Source organism: Schistocerca americana, unplaced genomic scaffold (genome assembly GCF_021461395.2).
Source record: "Schistocerca americana isolate TAMUIC-IGC-003095 unplaced genomic scaffold, iqSchAmer2.1 HiC_scaffold_170, whole genome shotgun sequence".
NCBI classification, from domain to species: Eukaryota; Metazoa; Arthropoda; class Insecta; order Orthoptera; family Acrididae; genus Schistocerca; species Schistocerca americana.
In genome coordinates, this window is record NW_025725791.1 from 102,501 (window position 1) to 107,500 (window position 5,000).

General features: G+C 51.9%; 1 non-coding gene across 1 annotated transcript in view; it reads left to right on the forward strand.

Moving 5' to 3' along the window:
* The first annotated feature begins 3,822 nt into the window (after positions 1-3,822).
* LOC124571425 overlaps positions 3,823-5,000 on the forward strand; it is a 1,910-nt gene continuing 732 nt past the window's right edge. The window contains exon 1 of the ribosomal RNA XR_006971855.1: positions 3,823-5,000. This exon is cut by the window's right edge and continues 732 nt beyond it. This is a non-coding gene — a ribosomal RNA (small subunit ribosomal RNA).

Sequence of the window (5,000 nt, forward strand, 5' to 3'; positions counted from 1 at the left end):
TCGTACCGTAACCTAACCTATGTCGTACCGTAACCTAACCTATGTCGTACCGTAACCTAACCTATGTCGTACCGTAACCTAACCTATGTCGTACCGTAACCTAACCTATGTCGTACCGTAACCTAACCTATGTCGTACCGTAACCTAACCTATGTCGTACCGTAACCTAACCTATGTCGTACCGTAACCTAACCTATGTCGTACCGTAACCTAACCTATGTCGTACCTTAACCTAACCTATGTCGTACCTTAACCTAACCTATGTCGTACCTTAACCTAACCTATGTCGTACCTTAACCTAACCTATGTCGTACCTTAACCTAACCTATGTCGTACCTTAACCTAACCTATGTCGTACCTTAACCTAACCTATGTCGTACCTTAACCTAACCTATGTCGTACCTTAACCTAACCTATGTCGTACCTTAACCTAACCTATGTCGTACCTTAACCTAACCTATGTCGTACCTTAACCTAACCTATGTCGTACCTTAACCTAACCTATGTCGTACCTTAACCTAACCTATGTCGTACCTTAACCTAACCTATGTCGTACCTTAACCTAACCTATGTCGTACCTTAACCTAACCTATGTCGTACCTTAACCTAACCTATGTCGTACCTTAACCTAACCTATGTCGTACCTTAACCTAACCTATGTCGTACCTTAACCTAACCTATGTCGTACCTTAACCTAACCTATGTCGTACCTTAACCTAACCTATGTCGTACCTTAACCTAACCTATGTCGTACCTTAACCTAACCTATGTCGTACCTTAACCTAACCTATGTCGTACCTTAACCTAACCTATGTCGTACCTTAACCTAACCTATGTCGTACCTTAACCTAACCTATGTCGTACCTTAACCTAACCTATGTCGTACCTTAACCTAACCTATGTCGTACCTTAACCTAACCTATGTCGTACCTTAACCTAACCTATGTCGTACCTTAACCTAACCTATGTCGTACCTTAACCTAACCTATGTCGTACCTTAACCTAACCTGTATTGCGCCTTAACCTAACCTGTATTGCGCCTTAACCTAACCTGTATTGCGCCTTAACGTAACCTGTATTGCGCCTTAACGTAACCTGTATTGCGCCTTAACGTAACCTGTATTGCGCCTTAACGTAACCTGTATTGCGCCTTAACGTAACCTGTATTGCGCCTTAACGTAACCTGTATTGCGCCTTAACGTAACCTGTATTGCGCCTTAACGTAACCTGTATTGCGCCTTAACGTAACCTGTATTGCGCCTTAACGTAACCTGTATTGCGCCTTAACGTAACCTGTATTGCGCCTTAACGTAACCTGTATTGCGCCTTAACGTAACCTGTATTGCGCCTTAACGTAACCTGTATTGCGCCTTAACGTAACCTGTATTGCGCCTTAACGTAACCTGTATTGCGCCTTAACGTAACCTGTATTGCGCCTTAACGTAACCTGTATTGCGCCTTAACGTAACCTGTATTGCGCCTTAACGTAACCTGCATTGCGCCTTAACGTAACCTGCATTGCGCCTTAACGTAACCTGTATTGCGCCTTAACGTAACCTGTATTGCGCCTTAACGTAACCTGTATTGCGCCTTAACGTAACCTGTATTGCGCCTTAACGTAACCTGTATTGCGCCTTAACGTAACCTGTATTGCGCCTTAACGTAACCGATATTGCGCCTTAACGTAACCTATATTGCGCCGTAACGTAACCTATATTGCGCCGTAACGTAACCCACATTGCCCCTTAACGTAACCCACATTGCCCCTTAACGTAACCCACATTGCCCCTTAACGTAACCCAACACACGTTGGGCCTTAACCCAACACACGTTGGGCCTTAACCCAACACACGTTGGGCCTTAACCCAACACACGTTGGGCCTTAACCCAACACACGTTGGGCCTTAACCCAACACACGTTGGGCCTTAACCCAACACACGTTGGGCCTTAACCCAACACACGTTGGGCCTTAACCCAACACACGTTGGGCCTTAACCCAACACACGTTGGGCCTTAACCCAACACACGTTGGGCCTTAACCCAACACACGTTGGGCCTTAACCCAACACACGTTGGGCCTTAACCCAACACACGTTGGGCCTTAACCTGCTCTGTAATTGTCATACGACGCGTTAAATTAGTGTAGTGTTGCCTAACTGCAACCCCCGCAATATAGTTTGCTACTCGCACTGCCCGGTCCCCAGTGTATCGCTTCATGTTAAACACCTTGCAGCTATACACTGTAATGTGGATGGCAGCAGGACGTACATGCTCAATGCCCTTTGCAGTTGTTCATTGGCATTTGCAGTTGTTCATTGGCATTCGCATGTGCGAAGCACTTAGCCTACGCTGTGGTACGGCCTGTGTCAACTGTCCGCTGATGTTGTACGTCCAAATCACACACTGTACTGCACATTGGTCCTCATGTACTGAATGATACATCGTGGTACATGTGACCGTACAACGACTGCGCCAACAACGGCGAACCATGCGGTCCAAATGTTGTGCACTCAGCTACGTGTCGTCTCCCTATAAGAGCTGGATTGCAGTGTGGTATGCCCTGGATGGCGATCAGCATGAGCCGTCTGTTGATGTAGTGGCGCGTGTTGTCAGACGTAGTCGTCTCTTCTCACACACCGTGATAGCATGGTGCACTGCGTTCCACATCTGCGACATGCGACAGAGGCCGGTTGACAGTCGTTCGCGCAATGGACATCGCATACGTACGGGGGCCACCTTCCACGTGTTCGCGAAGCGTGCACATGTTGTTGCGTGTATGTGGGCAGACATAGTGTGTCGTGACACCTGACACAGGCATGCAACAATCGTTGAATTTGCAAATGGCGATGGACGCCTACGTTTGCTGGTGACGTTATGCAAATGAACAACTGGTAAACCGTTGTGGTGCGGTTGTTCTCGCTAGAGGTGAATCAGTGATGGCGACGATCGGTTGAGCTACCAACCGGTTGTTCCAGCGATACCCACCATGCCCACGAACGTGAATGGCATCTGGGTGTGAAGCGATACGCGGCGGTGGCTGGGTGGGACCGTCCCCGGCCGGTGAGGGGGGGCCTCCCGGCGTGCTGGCCGCGCGGTGCGTGGGCGCACGCGCTACAGCCGGCTGGTGGGGGCGGCCAGTGGCAGGCGCGCCGGCCGACGGAGGCGGCAGGCGGCGCAGCTGCGCGCCGGCGCACCCTGCACGCGGCGCCGTGCGGCCAAAGTAGGTCCTCGCGGGCCCGGTGCGAAGCGCGGTGGACATCTGCAGTGTGCTGGTCCGATTGAGGACTGTGTGCGCTGAGGATGCGCCGCCGCCCGGCGCTCGGCGCCGCGACGCCGTCTGCTGCTCGGTCGCCTCTGCGGTTCTCGCAGGTGGTTTGTATCGCAGCTGTGCGGACGTGTTGGCGCGTGCGCTGTGCTGGGAGAGTTCGCTTCGGCACCCAAGTGGGGCTTTTGTCCTTCTGTGGCGCTGGCGTTGGAGCTGCCGGTCACCGTAGGTGGCGCGTGTTGTCTCCCGCCGGCAATGCCACGACAGCACGCTCCCGGGCCTCTGTCGGCAGCGGCAAGCTCAGTTGGGAGCACGGGTGGTCGCACCTAAAGCGTCTACTCGCCAAACTCCGGGCGATTGCGCCTCTCTCGAACCCGACCAAGTACTTAGGACGGCGCTGCGCGCCGCCGGGACCTGAGAGGGTTTCGAGGTGTATTGTGCAGGGGAGCTCAGCCTCCTCCTGTTTGCAGAATAATTGAGCGGACGCTTGCGTGTTCGCGCGGGCCCCCGGGACACACTCCCGGGCGGCCGGCTGCTCAGCTCTAGTTGACGCAGCTCCCTGGTTGATCCTGCCAGTAGTCATATGCTTGTCTCAAAGATTAAGCCATGCATGTCTCAGTACAAGCCGCATTAAGGTGAAACCGCGAATGGCTCATTAAATCAGTTATGGTTCCTTAGATCGTACCCACGTTACTTGGATAACTGTGGTAATTCTAGAGCTAATACATGCAAACAGAGTCCCGACCAGAGATGGAAGGGACGCTTTTATTAGATCAAAACCAATCGGTCGGCTCGTCCGGTCCGTTTGCCTTGGTGACTCTGAATAACTTTGGGCTGATCGCACGGTCCTCGTACCGGCGACGCATCTTTCAAATGTCTGCCTTATCAACTGTCGATGGTAGGTTCTGCGCCTACCATGGTTGTAACGGGTAACGGGGAATCAGGGTTCGATTCCGGAGAGGGAGCCTGAGAAACGGCTACCACATCCAAGGAAGGCAGCAGGCGCGCAAATTACCCACTCCCGGCACGGGGAGGTAGTGACGAAAAATAACGATACGGGACTCATCCGAGGCCCCGTAATCGGAATGAGTACACTTTAAATCCTTTAACGAGTATCTATTGGAGGGCAAGTCTGGTGCCAGCAGCCGCGGTAATTCCAGCTCCAATAGCGTATATTAAAGTTGTTGCGGTTAAAAAGCTCGTAGTTGGATTTGTGTCCCACGCTGTTGGTTCACCGCCCGTCGGTGTTTAACTGGCATGTATCGTGGGACGTCCTGCCGGTGGGGCGAGCCGAAGGCGTGCGACGCGCCTCGTGCGTGCTCGTGCGTCCCGAGGCGGACCCCGTTGCAATCCTACCAGGGTGCTCTTGAGTGAGTGTCTCGGTGGGCCGGCACGTTTACTTTGAACAAATTAGAGTGCTTAAAGCAGGCAAGCCCGCCTGAATACTGTGTGCATGGAATAATGGAATAGGACCTCGGTTCTATTTTGTTGGTTTTCGGAACCCGAGGTAATGATTAATAGGGACAGGCGGGGGCATTCGTATTGCGACGTTAGAGGTGAAATTCTTGGATCGTCGCAAGACGAACAGAAGCGAAAGCATTTGCCAAGTATGTTTTCATTAATCAAGAACGAAAGTTAGAGGTTCGAAGGCGATCAGATACCGCCCTAGTTCTAACCATAAACGATGCCAGCCAGCGATCCGCCGCAGTTCCTCCGATGACTCGGCGGGCAGCC